The sequence below is a fragment of the Apus apus genome, chromosome 3, assembly GCF_020740795.1.
Source record: "Apus apus isolate bApuApu2 chromosome 3, bApuApu2.pri.cur, whole genome shotgun sequence".
NCBI lineage: Eukaryota > Metazoa > Chordata > Aves > Apodiformes > Apodidae > Apus > Apus apus.
The window spans coordinates 74,664,005-74,688,812 of record NC_067284.1 but is presented as its reverse complement, the minus strand read 5'-3'; the positions used below and the strand labels follow the sequence as shown (position 1 = coordinate 74,688,812).

At 39.4% G+C, this 24,808-nt stretch overlaps 1 protein-coding gene across 2 annotated transcripts in view; it reads right to left on the bottom strand.

The window, feature by feature from the left end:
- Positions 1-24,808, bottom strand: part of LRFN2 (leucine rich repeat and fibronectin type III domain containing 2) — a 156,436-nt gene that overhangs the window by 122,140 nt on the left and 9,488 nt on the right. Inside the window, exon 1 of one of the 2 annotated variants that reach the window (XM_051615635.1) lies at positions 8,798-9,269. The exons of the other annotated variant lie outside the window; for it this stretch is intronic. The gene's annotated coding sequence lies outside the window, so the exon portion shown is untranslated. Of the gene's footprint in view, positions 1-8,797; positions 9,270-24,808 lie in introns of those variants that run through there. 2 annotated transcript variants of the gene reach the window in all.

The window sequence follows — 24,808 nt, the reverse complement described above, 5'->3', positions numbered from 1 at the left end:
ATCATATGCTAGGATATCAGAAGAGATTACTTTAAAAATGTTAGTTCAAGAACCTTTTACCCAGTTTCTAGATTTCTGCCCAAGACAAAACTTCATGGATATTCATTCCTAAAATGGCTGACTGTCCTCTGATTGAGGTGGCTTTCAACCACAGGCCTTGAAAACCCAGATTCTTCTGCAAATTAAATCTACTAGCATTCGGAGATTATCCAGACTAAGTCTTGACTGGCAGCATATCTTAATAAATCAGCTACCAGCACCTACATCCCACATCTATTTCCAGAACCAAAGCCAAAATGGTCACTTCAAGAAGTTACAGGCTACTTATATTAAGTTTTACAATGGACTTGGCAATATTTAAAAAAAATATTAAAAAGAATTAAAAAAAAAAAGTCATTTTGGGAATAAAAAACTGGCTTATGCCTCAGTTTACATACCCGCCAACCCCAGTGATTAATAGGATGAAGAGGGTGAAAAAGGTTTAAATATAAGACTCTGTTTCCTGTTTTCTTTTTGCTCATCTTTAAGAATCTAATTAGGAAAGGACTGGAATAAACACTTGCCCACCAGGAAAATAGGAAAGGATAATATAGCCCAAATGGACTCGCAGCTGCCTATGGAGCTATTATATTGTTGCAGGCATAGAATATTATTATGTTATTTTCATTATGAAAAGAAAATCTAGAAGAATATAATGTTGTTTGCAATGCATTTTGTTGGTTTTCCTTTTCGTTTAGAGGGATGGCCCACATCATTCAGTCCTATGAATGCAGTGCACAAGACTCATACTGATTTTTTTCACACTCCTAAGTGGCAGCAGCATGACATTTTTATAGGACTTTGGCCTTAATAAATGTAGAATTAAGCTTCTCAGTGAGAGACCAAAGAAAAAAAAGCTATCTCAAACCTTCACAGGCTCAGGCAGTCTACTACTTGCTTATTTCAGAAAGCATATATTTTATCAGGATACACATCATGACGCATCTAGTAGCAGGAAATCTAGAAAGATATTTTGTGTCAGCTTGGCCATACAGTTCAGTAATTTCCCTGAATAGGCTATTTCTATTTAGGAGAGATCAGACAAATACAGTGACCTGCTAAAACCATTTTTCCTAAGAGCAGTGATGGTCTAAATGGATTTCCTTCTCAAATTCTGGTTTTCAGGATCACACAGGTAGAGGAAATTTTAATTTTGACTTCTCTATATCACACTTTGAGGATTGCTTCTAAGAGGAATACAACATAACAGAAGTGTTTCCCAAGGATACTACGTCTCCCATTCTCTTCTCTCCCTGTAGAAGCCAGCTGATCATTGCATTTCAACTTCCTGATATGCCTACTTGAAACATATTTGCAGGCTATGCTTTTGCCAGAGGGAAAGAGGAGCTAAAATAATTCTTAAATTGTTTTTTCTGTCATGGCATTGTATTAAACTGAACCTTCTGCTCAGCAGATTATTTTATCCTAATGAAGTTCCTGATTTTTATATACCTAATAGCTCATGAGAAAACTAGCTGAGGTGAGGAAGGCAAAACAGTTCTTCACCCTGTTCCTCTTGCATGCATAGAAACACCCCACCCCCAAAAAAAATCCCAACCAACCAAACTGCATATATTTCTTATTAAAAAATGAGTAAATTGCCCACCATGTCAGCCTAAGGAAACAGTTGAGGTAAGGGGATGCCACATGCACCATATGGCACACATCTTGTGGCAGTTTCCAAATGCACAGTACAGATTGTACAATCGTCTTTATAGATCTTAGCCAGAAGAGTGCATTTCTTTTTTATTTAACAGCACATGCAGTTGCTGCCTAGAAGAAACTGCTTTCTTGGCTTTGGAAACTAAAAACATTCCTGAAATCATTATGAGGTGAGATGAAAACAGGATTAAAGGAAAATAAGTGGCACATACTGCCAGGAGCAATTTTCAATAACATTTGTACCAAGTGTCCTGCGAGGGAGGAGACAGCTGAGGACTGAAATCGTGTTCCCCCTTTTTAAAGTCTGTCTTACGCATTGATTTACAGACTTCTCTGAGCAGAAGCTGGCTAAAGTTAGTCAGATCTATAAAGGCACAACAGTCAGATCTGAATGTCAGAAGAAAGTCAGTGGATTTATGGATCTTTTAAAAAACAGTTACAAGATACAGACTTCATGGGTCACTGACCAGCATGCAGTTAATCACCTGAGGAGGGAAAAGAAATACAACCATCCCTAACAGTTTTGTTAGGATGTTTGTGCACCTGTTGCATTGCAATTTTGAGCTGTGTGTTTCACTTCTCTCCTAAACAATTGGAGTACTTCATTTTCAAAACTGACCTAGAGTATATGCTTCTTTATTCAGAGTTGGAAGATCTACTACCATATTCCTCTTTCAAATACTTGAGGAATTATGTTGGAAGAAAACCTCCAAGACTTTCTTTCTCGATACCAAATTTCTCCAGTCACCAACACTTCCTATTTCCACCGATGGCATCTCTAATTACCCAAAAAGAGGTGATATTATACCATCTGTTTCCTCTTCATGAGCATAAAGTTAAAAAAAAAAAAAAAGTTGATCTCTCTTACATATTAATCAAACCACAAAGTCTTTATCAAGTACACTAATATTCATGTTAAGAGAATTCTGCTAGTAGTGTACAACTTCATCCTCTCATGAAATATGCAGTGGCTCAGAGACTAATGCTTAAACTGAGATGAAAACAGGTGCCCCCCCCACCCCTCCTCCCTGAAGTAGCCCTAGATTTTTGTTCTCTTTCTGCTACTGACTTACATTTCACCACTTCAAAAAAACAGCCATAAGCAGTAGTGGAGGGCTAGATCTTAGATCACAGACATAAGAGATGGAAGAGACCATCCTCCTGATGAGTGAGAGTAAAATGCCCTAATAAGATATTAGTCAGATGTTAAGCCTCTCACACTTGATGTCTGTTAAAATACCTTTACACTTTGCAAGAATGCAAGAATTTCATAGTTGCTAAGAAGTCAGTACATGCACTGTTTTCACATAAAACTGCTTCTCTCTTCCTACTGGTAACAGTAAACTGCAGTGCCTGTCAGAGGGTTTGCTCCAATTATGACATTGCAAATCAAAAGAGCTTATTTGATGGTAGTTTCCCCAAAAGCCTCCATACATAAATTAACCCTTGAAGCTTTGGCAGCGTCTGGTCCCCAGACTACCAGCATTACCCACAGAAGCATGCAGGCTTCCCAAGATCATATTCAGGTGACTTTTGAAGATCTCCAAAGATGGAGACACCACAGCCTCTACAGGAAACCAGTTTCAGTTCTTGGTTACCCTCAAAGTGGAAAAAATGTTTCCTCATGTTCAGATGGAGCCTCAGATGTTTCAGTTTGTGCCCATTGCTTCTTGTCCTGTCACTGGGCACCACTGAAAAGAGCCTGGCATTGCTGTAGAGGAAGCTGGAAGTGAATACCATCAGCTTGCTGTTTAGCCAATAAGCAATTAGAAGCACAATTAATGAAGAGATCATACTAAAGAGAGGTGAGATCTTGTTCTCTGATCCTTTTCTATTTTCATGTATTCTCAAAGCCAGATGGTTTCTAGCAGCTGATGCCTAGTAGAGCACTTAGCAAGATAGACACATTAATGACTTTTCATGTTTAATGCAAAGAAAAACTGTATAATTGTAAATTGTCCCCTCATTTCTAAAGCTATGGTATTGGTTCTGGGCTACAGACTTGAAGTCAGGAATGAAATTTAAGCTAGTAAACTTACTGCTCTATTACACTTGCCACTACACTAACAGAGGCACATGCAGCAATGTACCATGCATGTACCACACACAACAGTACTGGCTGTAAAAGTGAAGCATTATGCTCCTGGGACTTGATTGTTTTTTCTTGCCAGCAATGGAAAAAGAAATAATATTGTACCAATATCAGCTACATGAACTTAAAACAAAAAAAGATGATAAAACAAATAAATTAAGGCTAGGCTCCAGAATTTCCAAAGGAATAGGCAATGAAAGTTGGATACCACAGGGTTAGCTTCAGAGACCACCTAGACAGAGCCATTTGATCTCTGACTCTCCTGCTGAGCTGTCTGGAGAAATGCCAGACTACCAGGTGTGGTGAAAGACCACTCGATGCAGATACCTGCTCTCTGGGGACTCAGCACAGCCCACTCTTTTAACAAATGCTAAAGATCATACATTATACAGCTCATTTCAGATATATTAATGGCATTTGAAAGACCAGAGACAATTACATGGAGATGTTTTGAAGAGGTTCCCCACAAAAACAACATGGCAGACCTGCCAGTCAGAGGCATGGTAGGATGCAATGTTGCCATAGTTCCAAATGGGATGGAAAACCACAGAGAGAAACCCAGCCCCGGCCCCCAAGGCTCAGCCTGCATGTGTGTGGCAGGCAGCAGGCTGGCCTGGAGCTGGCAAGCTCAGCAGCTGTGGCCACACGCTGCCTGCATGCTAATGAGATGGAAGGGGCTGCTGAGGATCCAAGCCATTTTCTTTGGCAGCAGGCACAGAATCCACAACATGATTACGTGCATCAATTACAGCTTTCTGCTGAGCATCACAGTGTTAAATGCTGAAAGTCTGCCAAACTTTTCCTGAGGTTTCTGTGAGACTGGCTCTTCCTCAACGGTACTTGGACACTGAGAAACAGCTGCTCTGCTCCAGGCTGGAGAGACTCACACGCTGTCCCCAAATCCATCTGTACAGTGCTCTGGGTCCTGCCTACTGCCATCACTCCCTTTCCACTGCACCCCTGCAGAGGGGCATTCATATTATAGTCACCTCTGCCTACTTCTACACTCCCATTTCACAGTGATAAATCTTCCCTCATTATCTCTGGATGGAAAAGCTTCACTGTGCACATCATGGGCAGCATTCCTGAAGTATGTGCAAAAACACATCTTCCCCATGTGCTGTGGAGCTTCTTCTCTGCTGCCATCCAAAGAGGCCACAGAGAGAAGAAAGGTGAGGCAGAGCAGGGTAAAGGCACTGTCAGTGTCCAGATGCTATAGAAACATAGAAATATTGATGCTTTCACAGGGGCTTGGTGATGCAAGAGGAAAAAAAAAATGTACAAAATTAAAAAGCCACTCAGCCTTCTGTGAGTGGATGTGGGAAAGCAAATCATTTGCTTGAGTGCACCCATGATTCTCAGAAACTGCATAGCTGTGTAAGTGGGGTAGAGGAATCCAAGATGTACAGTGGCAAATGAGGACACCTCAAGCCTTTTGAGGAATGCACAGAGAATCTCAAGCCTCTGAGGATGAAAAGTTAAGCCTCTAACAGGGATACATAACTCCAGCTATGGAAAGAAGATAAAGAGACAGAAAAAGAGATCTAGAGGGTTGAATTTGCTGTTTGCCAGGAGGCAAGTTGGTGGCTGTGCTTCTGCAGCAGCAACTGCTGCCTCTTTTCCATAATTGCTCTCTCAGGCTCAGCTTTCCAGGAGGCTTCTAAACACAGGCAAACCAGCATGGAGAATCACAAGCTTCTTTGTGGCACCCTAGTTGCCTGCTTCACTGGCAAGCAACCTCCCTGCCTGTGCCTAAAACCAGCCCTGAGAATTTTGCTGGCTGATCCAGCAAAAAACAGAGCACAGAATACAGCACACAGGCATAAACAAGTGCCACATTTCTAAGCAAAGGAACACAAGGTTGTTCACAGTTCTTTGAAAAAAAAAAACCACCACTCTCAACACCTGGCTTCTAGATAAGCAGGTGGCAGTGACAAGTAGGAGAAACCCATTAATGACAGGAGGTTGGCACTCAACCTATGTAAGGCCTCATGGTGCTTGTCCCTAGGAGGACTCAAGAAGCTCCTGTCTTGCTAGGATGCTGATTGTGGAAACTATTTAAGTTCACAAGGCCCAGAAAGCAATGCTATGTTTGAGTTGAGCCATTAACCAAAAAAAAAAAAAAGCGAACTCCAGCTGTAACATTATTGTTTGTAAGCATATTCCCACTGACAGGTAGTTCACATTGAGATGTACCAACATATTTGCTAGCTTCTTTGTGCTCAGCTAGAAGTGACACTTCTCAGCTAATCAAGGCAAAACAGGACCATTAAATACAAGCACATCCATCTGTCAAGTAACAATAAAAGCCCTAGTCACTGGAAGTTTGTGCAACATTTGCTTTAGTTAATAGCAAAATGCTTTTCCAAGACAAGAGCAGAGCAAGACACTTTTTTTTTTTTTTAAGTGGATTGGGTTTTTTTCCCTTTTTGTTCCCCCTAGAGAGGCTCTAGGCAGCCAAAATTCATTACCCTCAGTATGACACCTTCATTTCTGTGAACAAATATCTTCCAGCTAATTGGAATAAATTGTGCACTTCATAGCACTTCGGGGAAAAAAAAAATAAAAACATTCTAACCCATTTCCCCATCCATTTACTTCTGCTCATCATGTACAAGAAGTGAGCTAAGCATTCCATAATTTCTATTAGTGAGCTAAGCAAATCCAGAGAAACCTGGAAAATGTTTTAGATCTTAAAGAAACAGGACCCAAGAAGAAGGTTTCAAAATGAATCCTTACTATTTAAGGTGAACAAAAGTTTATGCCACAAAAAATCTTGTTTGTTCCAAGTAGTAACACACAGCAGCAGGAAGCCAAATTGCTGTACTTATGACTCCCAAGATAAGCACTTCTCTTATGCAAGGACATATAATTTCAGACCTTATCTACAGTGCTTCTCTGGAAGAGAATTTGAGAGTACAGGTTTGTTCCATCTGGAACTTCTGATATTAGTTTCATTTTAAGGAATGGAAAGAGGAAAAAAATGGCTTTTGTTATGGAGGAATGGAAATTACCATCAAACACCTATAGTGTGACTGCATAGCCATAGCTGAATAGATAATAAGTTTTTTGTTTCAATATTTTGATTTCCACTCTGTTTTTCTCCAAATAATTTCTGGTTTTGAATGAGATTTTTGAGCTGAACCATTTTGGGATGGAGGGATTCCAACAAAAAGAAAAAGAGAAACAAAAAAGAGAAAGAATATGCACAAGGTTGCCCTGGACGTTTCATTAAACCTGATGCGAATAGGGGGGGTTTTGTTGGTTATTTTTTGTTTGTTTGTTTGTTTAGTTCATAATTTCTGGGTTAATTTAAATGTCTTTGCAAATGGCATTTTTTTTTTTTTTAAGTGGCAGGTGCCACTTCAAACAGCATGTATTGAAACTGCTTTCTCTAACATCTTTTCAGGGACACAAGCAGCTTTCAGCTACCTATACTACCCAGATGAGCTAAATATCCTCTCCATAGCTGGACCTGATGAGAGACCCCAGGACAGGCTGTCTGTTTCTTTTGGGAGAGGCTAATCATAAAACAGGGCAGCAAATATCTACACTTATCCTGCTCAAAACTACAGAGAAGGAAGGAAACCAGAACCCTTTTTTCACCCGCTAGTTCAGATCATCAGTGACCCAAAGCAGGAGACCTGGTCTCTACTCTTCCTGACTTCAAGGTGATACTAGAAAAGCACTTCTTGCATCTCAGATGCCCCCCTTCCTAGTCATGCTCATGCACTTGCTCTCACAGCCAGGACATCTGCTGATTTTTAATGGTTCATGTACAGCAGAAGAAAGCAAGAGCAAACATCAGAGCTGCCAGAAGATTACAGCACCTAGCTGAAAGGTGGAAAACAGCACCTCATGTTCCTAGGCTACCTTGAGAGGAACAGGGAATTGAATGTGACCTGCCACATCCTAAATGAACACCTAAGTCCAGTTACCCACCTTTGCACATGGAAGCAACAGAAGGATGTCCAAAAACATGAAGCTTGCTCTGCAGGAAGAAACAGTTTCTAGCCCTCTGCTGAAATTGCAGCTTTGCTCTGGCACTTAACTCCAAGGACCTCCTTGAAAGTTAATACCATGACTTCTTTCTGTTAGAAATCAATCTTTGACCTGCAGTTAAATCACACTGTAGAGGTTTATCTGGCAGAAATATCCCTTTCCCTGGACTCCAACTTACTTCTCTAATCAATGTTCACAACCTCAGGGAAACCCATATATCAGAAACACTGGAGAAAACACTTAACTCCTCACTCTCTGAACATGAGATGAGAGGCAACATATGCTTTAGCTCTAATTATCTGCTCTAGTGAGATTCTGGAATTGCTGTCAGCAAATAGGACACCTGTTGGGACTCCAGGAAAGGAAATACGCATTCAACCATTGTTGAGCCATAATCGAATGTTTAGGTTTACTCCAATGTGGTTTAAGCCAAGAGTCAAGACATTTTATCTGTCCGCTGAGCCTGTACTCCTTGTTCTGTTTGTTTGTGAAAAAAAAAAAAAAAATAAAAAAATCTATTCCATGACTCACCAAGCCCAAACAACAACGTACCATTAGCAAATTAAGAGAGGGTGAATTACCTTCCTCAAAGCAGAAACTGATGGAAGTTTATATCCTAGATCTCCAGAGTTCAAACTCCTGTAACTGTGCTACACACATGCTAAGCAAAGGCTTGCTGCATTTATAATGATCGCTTCTCAATACTGCTGCTAATGGGAAAGTGTAATGCACTGAGAAGGACCATTTCACCTTATAGAGTGTTTATTATTTTAAATGGTCACGGCTGTGTAATACATACCTCTCTACACATAAAATGGTTCTAGAAAAAAAAGTTACTGATTAAGGATTTTAGATATAGAAACAGTTCTAACCTAACAGACCTCCAGTGCGAATTTCTTCCTTGTTCTTTTAACACCACTCCTCAGTTGAAATGAAGGTCTTTTTTTATAGGCAATCTTATTTTAAAAGGATGACATATAGCACTATTGTAACAAAACTTACCTTTTTTTTTTCCTGGTCCTCATCACAAAACATGAATCCAGGTGACAAAGCAGATGCAGAATTTATCTGTCTTTGTCCCAGTCAGCTTTGGGTACAAATAATGAAAGTCCAAACACTGTATGAAACCCTTTGTGGTACATTGTACAGAACTCAAATCCCATCTCCGGCACAAGAACAGAACAGACAACTTCTCTTCTGTCTTATGCTTGTCATGTAGTCACTTATGATGGATTTTCTCTTCATTTACCTTCATATAGGCAGAGTAAGACAATGTAAAAGAGGACATGTTACAGAAAACAAAAGCACCTGCTGGAATGCAAAACAGCAAGGAATGCTCAGCTTTCAAATTGAATACCAGAAGAAGAGCAAGGCACCCACTGCAAAGCAGTTCAGAAGAAAAGGCAGCAACATACTGCATTAGAGTCTGCATCTCCCCAGGCCCCCTTTCCCTGTGAGTCAGTGCTGGTGATGGCCATCTGTGTTCATGTTCCTGCTGAGGAGCAGAGTAGAGGAGCAAGCCTGGCTGTGTGCCTGTCTTGCATCACTTTTCTCCTGTGTTGACAGAGACTGAGACTTCTTATAGTGTGAGAGCTCTTATTTTGCTGACTGTGTTCTGCAACACTCCCTGCTGCCCTGACTCTGCAGTAGGTAACTGAGATTGTGTTTGCCTGCAATGTTGTTTGGATCTGCATACATTCCCTGGATTCAACAGCTTTTCATTTCACTCCAAGCTAGGTTCTGATTGAAGGTTTCTTGTTTAACAGAAAGCCAGAAATATAGAAAGTACCCATAACGTCAGCAAAAATGTGGCTCTTGGTTCCTTACCCTATAGTTTGCAATAATGCTGCAGATGCTTACACAGATCTGTTATCATCATACAGGCCTCAGCTGAGTTTTAAAGTCCTAGTGACTTTCTGTGCCAACACTGTAAACAACTGCATTTGCCTGTTCAGCAGGCTTTGCAGTGTCATAACAGCATTGAAAACACTAGACTCAGGTCACCTTGGCCCTCTTGGGAAGAGAAAAAACAGACACAGTCAAAAGCTTGAGAAAAAAAGCATCACATTCCTAAATTCTCATTCCACATAGAAAGAAAACTTCTAAAAAAAAAACCCCAAGAGTTCTGATACCTTTTATTTTCTGAGATTGCTTTGTATGGCTAGAGAAGACAACTGCTACACACATCAGCATTTCTCTTACTGGTCCATCTACAGACATTTCATGTTAGTTGTGAGAAATTACTTTTTCATATTTCCTGTAGAAACAGAAACAGATTTTGAATTGGAAAGATTTTGCAGGTCAAGCATTCAATGTTCCAACTTGCTGAGGAAAACTATCCATTTTGTTTTGTTGGCTTACAAAGAAACTTTATCAATTCCTCCAAAACTTACGGTCACAGGTATATTTTCTACTCTCTTTCATCTTTCTAACTTTGGTGAACTGAATGAGATTCACTTCCAACAGCAGTAAATACCAAGAGATACAGAGGAAGAAAACTAGGTACATCACAGGTATTGCCACAACAGAATAAGTTGACTAAAATACTACTAGAGTACAAGGCTTATTTCAGAAACAATAAATCAGGACTCTTAAGTGGAAATGATTACATTCGCAGCTCAGTTTAGAAGATTGCCTGGCACCATAATTTGAGAATTTCTGCTCCTAGTTTAGTTTACTGCTTGGCTATAAATCCTATTTAAGCAAACCTGGAAGGATTGCAGCAAACCTCAGAAGCACAAGGACTTCCAGAACAAGCCACCTTGAGCACAGGAAGGTTTCAAGCTTCAATACCAGCCACCCTGGGAACCTAATCTGCTGGGGACATATCAGAACTGTTCTTTGTGTTAAATTATTAATTTCCTGGTGTAAAGTCAACCAGTGACCAAATAAAAATGAATTACCAAGGCTGGATTTTTTAAAATTTTACGATCTCTGTAGCAGGCAAGTTCTGACATGTATCATTATTGAAAACCATTTGAGATCTAAGTTGAAATCGAAACCAAGAGAGTTTAAACTATAAAAGGAAAGATAAATTAATCTCTGTTCGATAATTTACAATAGATGCTTTAACCCAATTCTCTGCTATGGGTGGCATCCTCAGCTTATCTCTAAGAAAACAGGAGGTAGAAAATTGGGAAAAAAAACCCCACACAGATTTATATTGGCTTATAATAAGTTAAGGAAAAATGTATTCCACTTACTGTAAAAGATCAGGAAAACCCTGATGTGCTATGATATGGTCTCTTTTATCCCCTGGTTCATCTATTGCAAATAGAAATCTCTTCATAAACAGAGAAAAACACTTTAGGAAATAGACAGAATATCTCCTTCTGCTCATTGTCTCCACGAATAATAGTGATACCGACAACACAAAAACTTACAGTAAAGCTAAGCAAAAGACTTGCTAAATTAGCATCTAGAGAGTTCAAGGAACATAAATAAAGAAGGATATAATCATACCACAGATGGGTACAACATGAAATACATTATGTCTTAAGAGAGCAAATCAGTTAGTCACGGCTTCATTTCAGTGTCTGTAGTACTAAAACAGTCCCAGGGACAAATTGTCTCACAGAGAAAAAAAGCAAGCCATTTGAAAGGGAAATGTCCACAGTAGAGCATGCAACTACATAGCCTCTGAGCTGTAGGTTAAGATTTCAGAAGCAACTAGCATTGAACTGCTTTTCCCAAGTGAAACCAGTAGGGCAAAAAAAGGGTAAGGTTGCACAGTTAAGATAGGGATGAAGAGCTTTTGCACACAGAATGACCACTATGTTTTCCATCCACAATGACAACCAAGTCCAATAGCAGCTTTGATCTCCACTTTGAGGTTCATAATATAGATATTCACATAATAGTTAGTCATCTGATGACATTTGTGGATGAATCAAAAGACCTAGGCAGTTCTAGGACATGACTCGTCAGGCTTATTATAGATACCTACTTCAGTAAGTGCTTCATCTACTATATCTGAGCAGACCCACACCACGAAAGTTTCTACTCACCACTCCTAAAGGATCACATGTAGAACACCTCTATACAGACATCTAAACCCCAAATGTCTTCATAGTTTTAGGGGAAAAAACACAATTAGTACACCTGTCAGCAAGCTAAGATGTAAGTCACTTGGCACTTCATGAGCCTGGTCCACCTACAACACTGGACCAAAGAGCTTGGACCTGTGCTGAGGCACAGGTTTAGTCCTCTGTGAACTCGGATGAAGTTATTCTTAGGCACATATCTATGGACAAATGGTAAAGACAGCAAGCAGGACCAAGCTGATTACATCAGATAGCATCAATTTAAAACAAATATATTTTCACTAATTTCAATGAGAGTAGAATTTCACCAGATGGGAGAATGCCTGAAATTCCTATAACCAATGTGCTTTTTCCAAAATGTAAAAAGGTTATTAAGAACCAGCTCTTGTAGATCTGAGATGTTTACATAGAAGCTGAATTTTCAATGTTATTCTGCACCCAGAACTCCAAAAGTAGTTTAAAAGGAATCAAACAAAAACAACCCATAAAAACCTGAAGCGCTTAGCACCCCAACTGCATTCAGTATGCTGAGCACATTCGAAAAATCTGACCTTAAATTATTATCTCTGACAGACTCAAAATGTGGTTTTGAAGAAAGTGTGCTTGCTGTCATGTTAGTGAGAAAAAGAAGGGAGAATAAAATTGTAATCACAGTAATTTTGAAACTGAGAATCTAGCTTGCCAAATTACACCTGAATATTCTTTCCTGTTATTCACTACTTTATCTCAGGCTGTTGGCTATGCTTGTGCCAGATACAGGCATCAAAGTGTGACTTTTGTCTTGAGAGAATCTCTATATTAGAGGGAGAACAGAATTTCTTAAAATATGGATGACTCATCATCCCTCAAGAAGTGTTATGAAAGGCCTTAGAGTTTGATTCAAATTTGGGAAGAAGTAGGGAAGAAAAAAATAGTGTTTTAATTCAGAAACCTGGCTTCTCTACATCAACCAAATTCTTCATGAGACATTGGCAACTTATGAGAAGATAAATGATGAGAGTTAAAATAACTAAGCATTTTAATAATAACTTTCAGGCACTTGTACAGGTTTTGAACTTTTACAAAATCCAAGAACTGGTATTGGTATTAATTCTTAAAAAGAAATTAAGTACAGGTTAGAAGAAGCATTTATTTTACATCCAATTTCTGTTGTTGAGGAAAATTTGTTCAGGTGGGTTTTTAAATAGAGAACACCCAAAATTAAATAAAACTCTGTGTAAAATCGTCTCCTATGTTCCTTACACTAATACTTTTGCACAGACAAGACTGAAAGTATTTTAAATTCATTTTCTACCTGTTATGTTGCTGGTTTTTATTTCATCTTTCTTATCTTGGTCAGCAGTTAGACAAATCAGTTTCTTTCTCTGCAAGAATTCATTTCATTTCCTGGTTTCTCCTGAAGCAACAGGTACACTGACATTCAAGTCTCTATCTCTTTGAATATTTAAGCAGTAATTTAAAGAAAGTGTATTTGAAAGACCAGGGACCAGGGAGGGGAAAAAACCCACCATCACCAAAACAGAACCCACACCCCCCAAAAAAAGATAAAAAAACAAAACACAGCCCATAACCTCCCAAAAAACACAAACAAAAAACAACCAAAAACACCCAAGGTAGACAAAACAAAAAAATATCTCCTGCTGCTATCACATGATGTTACTAATTTTGAAAGAATGGTTAAATAAAGAAACGAGAAAGCTCACAAAGTCTTGCATACCATTGTTTTAAGAAACTATCTTGGTTTAATTTGAAATGAACAATGACAAAATAAAAGCAAGTGGTATTTAATGCAGCTGCATAGTGAACTAGTAAGGACTTAGGAGCTGCTAGCAACTGTGTTTGCTGCAAGATTCAAAAGAGTGGGGGTTGGTTTTACTTTGCCAGTTCCTGGAGTTACAGAGTTAGGGAAGACTTTAAATTGTTGTTATTATTATTGAAAGGCATGATCCACAGTAGTTCAGAAACTAGAAAGTGAGACTAAAAATAGCTCTACAAAAGGTAGACTAAGCCACATAAACTCATCTCCTTTGATGTTCAGGGTGATGATTTCCAAACGCTTATGGTTAAGCATTTCTTCATAACCATCTTGCAGCCCCCCCACTATACGAAACAGAGATGGGTTTGAAACCTTTCCCCAGCATGAAACTGATACATAATAGAATATCTGTTAGTAAATTCAATAGAAATATAGCCTAATAAAAGTTTACTAAAATAATGAATTTCTATACTAAGGGTTGCTTTTAAAACAAGGTGCTTTGTGAAACTATCAGTCAACTATGCCAAGCATCCTGTAGGTTGTGATAACATCAAGTCTTCTAAGACCCTGGGCGCCTACAGACAACATTTATGTGGACTCTGACCCACCTGGGCAATCTACCAGCGGGAGACTGGAGACAGGACAAAGACGACAAAGGACTAGAATCAACAAAGAACCCCACAGGAGACCCTTGAGCCTGCATAATTACAAAGATAGCCAATTCCAGGAAATAAAATGACTATGTAGAAGAATTCTGGGAACTCATTGACATGGAACTGAATATGCATGTTTTTGGTGTATATTAGTAGGGATGTTTCCCTGACTCGTTGGAGCACTCATGGTGGATAATTCCCCAGTGCTTCCCAGCGCTGCAATAAAGAATGCCTGCTCAATAACAGCTTGTTTGTTGTTATTGGGTCTTGATCTCGGAATCCTTACCCAGCCGCACCTAGCCTCCCACTGCGGTGAGGAGTGTTAGAAAGCAAGGGGGTTTGGAAGCTCCGAATTTTTTTGTTTCAAAACTATGCAAGGAAAAGCAGAGAAGCCAGAAGTTTGTTCATCTTTTCACACATACAGGAGAAGCAGGGTGCATACACTAATGTTCTGCTCACTGAGTACCAGCCAGGGGCTGCAGGGAGTGGGGTCCTGGGGGATGGCACCTCAGGGCCCACAGCAATTTGTTACCAAGCCAGGATTTGTAATCTCTGCCTTCAGGAAAAACTGCTGGGTTTTTTTGTTGGGGTGTTTTTGCTTACTAAGAACCAAGTCTATTCCATACACTAACTTACAAATAAAAGGTGCATATATATATATATATAATCTAAAATATATACCTATAAAATCTTTGCTGGGCACAAAGGTTCACAGCTCTTTTCAGTCTCCTGGTCATGCAAAACAGACAGATTTAGCAAGTAACAGCCAAAAACTTAGAGCAAAGATGAATTAAACTAAGTGGAGTCTGGTGTTATAAAACAAGGCTGTTAATGTCAGCCCTGTGAAGCAAGCCATCATTAGAAGGAGAGGCCCTTCCTGGCCATGGGTGGCATTATCTTGACAAATGGGGTGGGATGATTTGGCTTAAAGAGAAAGGGAGGGCAGATACTTCTAAAATTACAGCAGTAATTCTCAAGCTGAATGGCAGTTTAAGTCTTCATCTTCCCTTGCAGCACATAATTGAGGCAGCATCATTACCTCATTACCAGAGAATACTGCTGTAAGCTTTGAAAATGGCCTCTAAAGAGCCACTGACACTACTCGAAGAGTTTTGAGAAAACACTGTGTTTAGGGACAAATTTAATTATTCATCACATACTTTTTAATTCAAATGAAGGGGCCTTTGCATTGTAAACCACAGGCAGCAGACAGCAAGAGCTGCCTGGATGAGAATGCACAAAGTGAGAGCTGTGACAGCACCCTGGAAAAGTAGGCCTAATTAATTTATAACGCAGACAGTGGCCTCTAGGACTGCATCCCAAACAAACCCAAGACACAGTTTCTTATATATATGCTGCAGTGACACTACTTAATACCTAGCTTTGGGCCTCACTTGATAGGATGGGTGCATATTATCTCTTCCTCATCTCCAACACCCTTTATGTCAATTGTTTGGTTTTGGTCAGCTCTTCCTATTTCCAAACGTCTTTGCTCATCTCCAGTGAGATGGACAAAGCTCATACAAAATCAGTAACCAAAATCATAGCAGTCTGAAGAAAATGAAACAGTTTTGAATTTTATAATCACCAGCCTCACCCCAGAACAATGGGGTTTTTACTTCTTATATGAACATACTTACAACAACTTGCAATTGCCTGTTGAAGAGGTAGCCTCCCCCCGTTCCTCTTCTAAGCATCTCCTGCTTCCTCTGCCATGCATCTGGAATACCTCCTCACAGCCAGGTGCAATCACAAATTGATGCTTCTCAGCCCACTTAATTGTCCTCAAGTGACAGATTGGGATCTGGCTATAGCTGGTAAGCCATAAGCACATGAAGCAGATGAGCAGTTAATTAGCAGTGCTAGTGTTTCTGTGCAAATATCTGTAGAAACTAGACATAAAAAAGATAGCCTTATCAAGCCAGTTGGTCCACCTTCTCTACTAACATTTTTCCTCCTGTGGTACACTGTAAAGATTTTGAGCTTATTTGTGTTTTGTATATTTTGATTTTTTTGGGGTTTGCTTTTTTTTTGTTGTTTTTGTCTTTTTTCCCCAAATCTACTTTTAAAATCCCAAGAGACAAAGTTTCTATCATCTCCCTTAGGACACCATTCCATGGCCTAATGAATCTTGTTGTCAGGAAATCTTTTCTTTGTGTTCAGCTTAAAGCTAGTTCTTGAAAAACTGAGCAGGCAAAAAAACAAAAGAAATCAGATCAGATAACTCTGTAGAAAAATTTCTAAAAACAAAACTGCCTTCATGCTTCCTAGAACACATTAGTGTTTCTGTAAATGGTTCCATTAGAAAAAGAAGTAGTGCTATTTTCTCTCTGGGAGAGGTTTTGCTTTATCCTACCATATTACACAAATCTAAACACTCTGGTCACAAAATTATATATATGTGTATATATATACATATACATCAATAGAGTAGAAGTTAATGTGAAATGTATGTGGTAATCCCAGAAAGAAGGACAATGCAGTCAGTCTCTTGCATTTTGTATCAAAATACAGTGGTCAAAGTCTATGTCAGCAGACAGTTCCCAGTTCAAATTAGGTTACTTGATCCATGTTCAAAACACACTCAGGATAGAGTGGAGAAATTTGGTTAAAGAAACTCCTCCTAGGACAAAGTTACTTAATAAAATAGATTTCCTTATGTTTTAAAGTAACTCAACAACATGTGAAAAAAGGTTCAACATCTTCATCAACGACCTGGATGAGGGTACAGAATGTACCCTCAGCAAGTTTGCTGATGACACCAAGCTGGGAGGAGTGGCTGACACACCAGAAGGCTGTGCTGCCATTCAGAGAGACTTAGACAGGCTGGAGACTTGGGCGGGGAAAAACCTGATGAAGTTTAACAAGGGCAAGTGTAGAGTTTTGCATTTGGGGAAGAAAAATGTCATGCACCAGTACAGGTTGGGGGCTGACCTGCTTGAGAGCAGTGTAGGAGAAAGGGACATGGGGGTCCTAGTAGACAGGAGGATGACCATGAGCCAGCAGTGTGCCCTTGTGGCTAAGAAGGCCAATGGCATCCTGGGGTGCATTAGAAAGGGTGTGGTTAGTAGGTCAAGAGAGGTTCTCCTCCCCCTCTATTGTGCATTGGTGAGGCCGCATCTGGAGTATTGTGTCCAGTTCTGGGCCCCTCAGTTCAAGAAGGACGGGGAACTGCTTGAAAGAGTCCAGCACAGAGCCACAAAGATGATTAAGGGAGTGGAACATCTCCCTTCTGAGGAAAGGCTGAGGGAGCTGGGTCTCTTTAGTTTGGAGAAGGGGAGACTGAGGGGGGACCTCATCAATGTTTACAAATACGTAAAGGGTGAGTGTCAAGAAGATGGAGTTAAGCTTTTTTCAGTGATGACCAGTGATAGGACAAGGAGTAATGGATACAAATTGGAGCATAGGAGGTTTAAGGTGAATATCAGAAAAAAATTTTTACTGTGAGAGTGACAGAGCACTGGAACAGGCTGCCCAGAGAGGTTGTGGAGTCTCCTTCTCTGGAGACATTCAAAACCCGCCTGGACGCCTTCCTGTGTGATGTACTCTAGGTGACCCTGCTCTGGCAGGGGGGTTGGACTAGATGATCTTTCAAGGTCCCTTCCAACCCCTATGATTCTATGAAAAACTCAGCCTAAGGACATTATTCCATGAAGTTACCAGAAGCAAACATATATTTTAGTACCTAACCTCACATTTAGTGTTTCTTTATGTATACATGCCAGTCTTCTGATATTCTTATGTGCTGCATCTTGAGAAGTCTGTTTACAGCTCATAACTAAAGAGGTTCAGGAAAACAAGATGTGTCATCTTCAGGAAAGAAGTGAGTTCCTGACAATTGTCTCTTTTCTAGTCCTTTAGTCTACCCTGTCCTTCTTTCTCTTGCTTTAGACTCTTCCCCCTATTTTTTCTGTCTGACAAGTTTCTCTCTAGAAGGATCCTCCACCAGCAACAGCAAAAATTTCTCTGGATATGAAAGCCAGGTGACAGTGAATTATTCAGCCCATTTAAAACTCACATCAGTCAGAGATTAAATACACAGCAAACATCCCAAATTAAAGCAGCACAGGCTATAGAAAATATATCTGTTAATTGGTCAGATGTCTACTTGAAAGAGCTTTCCCTCTCTGCCATACCTTCTAACTTGTTATAAGGATGAACCCTACATGCAGGAGCTCAGACTCCTTCACCATCAAGAACCATACACAGCAGGCCTCCCTGCCATACAGCCAGAAGTCATATACATAATAAATATAAAAAGTTAACCTTATTAGACTTTCAGACCAACAGTTTCTCAAGAGAGAAAACAGAATTATCCTTTTTCCACTTTTCAGCTTAGAGACCTGCAGTACCACCTTTTCTTCCCAAGAAGCCTACCTGCTCCAGTCACCCCTTCTCACCAGCAAACCTCCTGGTGCTCCAACCAACACAGCCAAACACTGCACCTGTTGAGAAGCCCAAAGTGCAGATAAAACAATTTTCACCTAGCAAGGAGTGAAACACTATGAAAGCCATCTGAATTACTCAATCCAGAGACTGATTATACCAGAGTCCTTTGTGAATCATGGGTGCTAATAACTTATTGAATTCAGTAGTGAAGCTCTGCTTCAGTATCCTGGTAGAGCACCGTTTTTTCTGCTCACACTTGTAAGCACTGAATAATTAGCACCTCTTTGCACCCTGCTGAAATACAGCTGTGGGCTCAGCCAGGCCCTGCATCAGGCTGTGCCATGAGGACTATAGGAATCAGAGTACCCTGAGTCAAGTCAGTCTGAGCAAATCTGAAGTCATACTTATGGTACATCCAGTCGAAAATCTTATCTCTGCTAGTAGTCAATAAGGGAAACCAATCAAAAAACTTTAAGAAAATGTAAGCCTACAGGGATAATTTCCCACAACACTCTCTGTGTCTCTCTTGTGCTCTTATCCGCCTGTGGTCTGGCTAACGTTGGCTAGAACACTCTTTACACATAAAAACCCTGTGTATTTATTTTGTTTAGTTCTCCAATTGGTCAATAAATCAATGCAAACATTTAGCAGTCCCTGCATTTCACAGCTTTTCACTGCTTTTCACTGTCCCAAGTGCTTTATTTTACTTGTTCTGGACCTGTCATTTACCAGTTTAATTTGTTGTCATCTAGGACTTGTATTAGAAGAGACAAGGAACGAAAGTATTTTTCAAAGTCTTAGACAACTTTATCATATCAGCCCAGAGGAATTTCCTTCCAGCCTGAGAGGTGAAAGTGCTATTCAATCATTCTTTATGCAAAAACTGTTCCATACACACGTCTAAGCTGCCTTTCTCTGCATATTTTCCAAATCCTGTTCCAGGATCAGAACGATGTAACATCATCGATAAGAGCACTGAAGTCACTTAGCAGCTCAAGTTGGACCTAAATGAGCCGTTTTAGGCAAAAAAAGAAACTGTACTGGCTGACCCCTTTTTTGCATGCTGAGCACTAAAGGCTATTTACTTTCACTGGATAATTATCTGCTGTACGTACAAAGCAGTACCACTTTGTACCAACCACAGAAGTTTATACAGTGCTTTCCAGGGCTGTCCAGTACTTTTACAGGAGCTAGACCCCAAAACTTTTATTTCCTGAGCTAGGCAGTACAGGTAGACAACTCAGCAGATAAGAATATGCTTGTGGGGTCAGCCAAAATCTCTTCCTTCTGCCATTCTATGCCATTACACAGAAAAGTAAGCAAAATAATGAATGAATCATCACCTGGAAAATCTCAGAAATTTGCAAATAACAAGCTTATTGATGGTATACTGAGTAAACCATCTATATTTAATGACTACTACTGCTTTTATCTTGTGGACTATGTGTGCTAATAACAGTGATTGTCTTTAAAGATGTATTGTCACTTTTCATCTCTTCTGAAGTTACATGTTAGAAGCTTTTGCATCAAGAAAAACAAATAAACATTATGCTGCTGACTGCATGATGAGGGGAGTTAGAGTGGGACCTTAACAGTAACAGTTTTTCACAGCCAACGTATCTTCATTTAACTAAATATCATTGGAGACAAAATGTGTCTGGGTAATTATCAGTGAAACCAACAGAAATGGAATACCATCACGCTGTTTTGGGTAGCTGAGGTTTGGACAGCTGAAACTTCATTATAGCCTATAGAATAGGGGACCAGTTGCAGTTCAGCCAGATAACACCAAATGTGAAATGGGTTGTTGACAGCTGCAGCACAGAACCTTCTCTGTTCTAATGGCATTTTGTTTGTTTGTTTGTCAGTGCAGACATAAAGGCGGTCCTGTAAAAGCAGCAAGCGAAAACAGTGATCAAGGGACTTAAGAAATTTTTTTGCTGGGTTTATACAAGTAATTACAAATCTTGTAGAGGATGAATCCTTGTTTCTCCCATATGAACCATTCATGGGTGGTTGACCTTTTTCTCAATGAATAACTGTACCAGTGATTTTGGGTCAGCTGAGCCTTCTGATTTCGCTAGTTTGTTTTCACTGCCAGCAGCTGAGGTTACCTTTACCTGCACAATAAAGACAGGGAGATGAGAAGTCCTTGGATTCTTAATATAAAAACTAAGGGAATAAGTCAGCCATGAGCTGAGATGAAGTATATCCTCCAGAACTTAGCTGAAATAAGGAATCCCCAAAATTAAGACGCCAAATAAATCCTGGGTGTAGCATATTAAATACTCAAATATTGTATGAATTATATGAATAAAAGTAGTCTCTAAATTGGAGTAAATTAATAATATCAGTAGAATTTATCTTAGTATGAATTTACTGAGTTTATCTATTTCTGCCTTTTTTTTTTTAATAATTTGTGTTGCCAGTATATCCATATCCCTCCCAAGTGACTATAAAATAAGCCGAGAAAAAATAAACAGGAAGATAATGCACAAGATTACTATTTTCCTCAGCTCTGTTAAAGCTTGTAAACAACTGTACAAAAAGCTTTGGTGGCTTCTACTTTAGCTAATGCTTGCTGTCACAGACCTTTGATACGCTGTTTACATAAGTCTTGCTGAAATGAAAAGCCTAAATGAAACTCTCCAGTGGGCTTACTCATGTGTATGTGGCTGCTGCTGCATAGCTCTGGGATTTGATCTGGTTTCCCTTCCACCAGTTTAGCACTACCTTGCCATTGCTGATGCCCCATCACAATGGCACCCAATTTAGTGGGTGACCCGATCAACAGCTCTGCTGTAGGCAGTGAGAATGATCACAGGCTAGTTTAAGTCAAACATCCATGCCCCGATTTTTGTGGCTTAGGAAAAAGTAACAGTAACCCAACTTACATGGAAAGCACCAAGCACTGATTTATTCACTTTTGCTTTAGTCCTGAGCACTAAAAGTATACGGAGTTGTTACTGCAGTGTCAGCATACTAATACACAGTCTCCAAATGTAAATTACTGGGAAGACTTTGACTTAAGTTGTCATTAACTCCTCATTCCCCTTTCCCATGACTGAGGGAGATGAATCACCTGTTAAAGATAATCTCTAACACATATTGTCAAGTATGTTCAAGTTTCATCTTTAAACATAAGATAATACAAACCACGTATCAGCCAACAGCATTTCCACTACAAACAGCAGGGAACTGCTGCAGGCGGCTGCTAGATCATGGAGAACTTTTTCAATCTCACTTTTCTTAGCTGTTTCTGTTACTTTTCAACTCTCAGAAACGTTGATGGTGAAGTCCTTTTTAATTCCTTGGTGATCAGTCATGTGTGTGTCCCCTATCGCTCCCAGTTACTCCTTGTACAACTAAAATTTGGACATTATTCTCTCAAGAGATAAGGAAATATGTCCTGCTTTGCCACAGCCCAGCCCCCCACCCCGACTACATGTGTTCATTGCCATTTTACCATTGTATTACCCATTCTGTGTACTTTATAGCACATTCAGCATTTTGACATCCTATTTTATTTGAAGAAGGCATTGAACTATCTGTTCCCTTTATTCATAACCATCCACGAAGAACAGACCTATTTGGTCTAGAAAACAAAAAAAGGAGAAAGGAGGAAAGAAAATTCTACAACAAGAAGTGGCAACATCTCTGTGTGGTTATCAGCAATCCTGAAAATATTAAGAAAGCTTATTAGAAACTTAGAAGTTGAACTTCTTTAGATGGACTAATTATAATTTTGAGAGTATCTTCTTTTCTAAAAAATGCAAAAGCTTATTTTCTGTAAAAATAAGATAAGATGCTATACTAAAGCTTTTCACAGGATAAAAATTTCAAAATTTTAAAACAAAACTCACAAATATTCCAGCTGAAAATCCTTAATAAAGAAAGCAAAGGAAGGTGTTGCCAAACAACTTTCCCCCCATGCCTTCTCCCAGCATATCCAGTAAACTAATTTGGACAAAACCTATTGTCTAATGGAAAAAGTTGATAGGAAATTCTTGACCAGCTATCATTAAATTGTGTCTCTCCTTTTGCCAATACAGAGTTACTCCCCTGAGAGTATTCTTCAACTTACCTAGCCTATAAACACTTCAGAAATATCAGTACACTTAAGTTTAAAACAGACTTATGACATATGTCACTATTATCTCCTATTACAAAAGCAGAAGTGAAAAGCAACATTTATGCCTATGGTCAAGAATGGACCATATGGATATGCATATGTAGCATGTGTATATAAACATATAGATGTAATGACTAGGGGGAAAAAAGGAACTAAAAAAATAGAAAGGAATTTAAAATGGTTTTTGAGCTGACTTGCAGTATTTTATTTAAACAGGAGTAAGATACCTTGTTTAAGTTGGACTCATTTAACATTTCCAAAAATATATATTGATTCTGCAGTGGAAACATAATTGTGAATTATCAGAGCATTTCATTTCAAATTACCATTTCCATTCCAGAAGTGACCTAATATATAATATGTAATATATAAAAGGGGAAAACATTTAAAAAATAAAGCAAATTGTAATAATGAAAGTTGTCTTCCCTTTTTCTTTGTAATCAAGTGTGTACTTTTGGTAAGTTTTACTAAGTCTTGCATAGTCTGTTTCTTGCAGGCCTACTTTGACTTTAACAAAGCATTAACTACAAGGTTATGCTTCTTCCCTGAGTTTTTTTCTAGTTTTGTCCTACACTAAGTGGATATTTATATATAAACATGTCACAGGAACTGGTGCTGCCATTTCTTCCCCTTATGAGATGCCAGGATTCACTGAATATCAATATTAAAATGCACTTACTGCTATACAGTCAACATTTTATTTTTATTAAATTTTAATGTTGGCTAGAAGTATTGATCTCAAAAAATAATTGTTATTATTTAATCCTTACTTTATTTTTTTATTTCATCCCACTTTTTTCCACATGTATTTGGCAAACAAATACCTCCTATTCTAGCGGTGTGTGATTTGCCAACTACTAATAGTCATGATCCACTTAATCAGTGTTCGTGTTGTGTTCAGATTGTTGGTCATCCCAAGCACGTGTGATACAGATGTTGCTGTTTCTCTGAATGACTCAAACACTTGAAAGCATGGGCATTTGAATACCAATATCAGAAAAACCAGTATCAGAAAAATTAATGGAAATCCAAGTGACCAATGTCTCTTGATGTCACTCAAAGCTTAGCATCTATCAACAGGATTATAAGGAACCATCTTCCTCCTGAGTATCAGTTTCCAAATGCATATTGGCAAGTTCATATGACCTTTTTCCATCTGATATCAATATGATTTTACTCCCTGATGCCCTATAAGTATTCAGCAATATCCATTACACTACTGCAAGATGATAGCAAAATAAAGAACTGTGTGTTGGCAAGGTAAATGTGTTTTCTTGTTCCTGGCAAGACTACAGAAATAAACAAACAAACAAACAAATTAAAAAACCCAACAGTAAAAGGACACCAGGTTATGTTATAAAGTAAGTTTATAGCTGCAGGCGAGATTCAGAATCACAGAATCACAGAACTTTTTGAGTTGGAAGGGACCTTAAAGATCACCGAGTTCCAACTCCCCTGCATGGGCAGGGACACCTTCCACTAGAACAGGCTGCTCAGAGCCCCATCCAACCTGCCCTTGAATACCTCCAGGGATGGAGCCCCCATAACATCTCTGGGCAGCCTGTTCCAGTGTCTCATCACCTTTACACTGAAGAATTTATGCCTGAATCTAACCTAAATCTCTCTTCTTTCAGCTTAAAACCATTACCCCTCATCCTCTCACTGCAAGTCCCTGTAAAAAGACCTTCCCCAGCTTTCCTGTAGGCCCCTTCAGGTATTGGAAGGCCACTATGAGGTCCCTCAAGAGCCTTCTCTTTTTCAGACTAAACAACCCCAACTCCTCCAGTAGAGGGGCAGAATCACTTTTCCCAATCTGCTGGTCACACTTCTTTTAATACAGCCCAGGGTGGAGTTGGCCTTCTGGGCTGCAATTGCACGTTGGTGGCTCAAATCCAGCTTTTGATCCACTAGTACCCCCAGGTCCTTTTCCACAGGGCTGCTCTTAAGTGTGACTTCCCGCAGCCTGTATTCATATCATGGCTTACCTTGGCCCAGGTGCAGGACCCTGCACTTGGCCTTGTCGAACCTCATGAGGTTCAC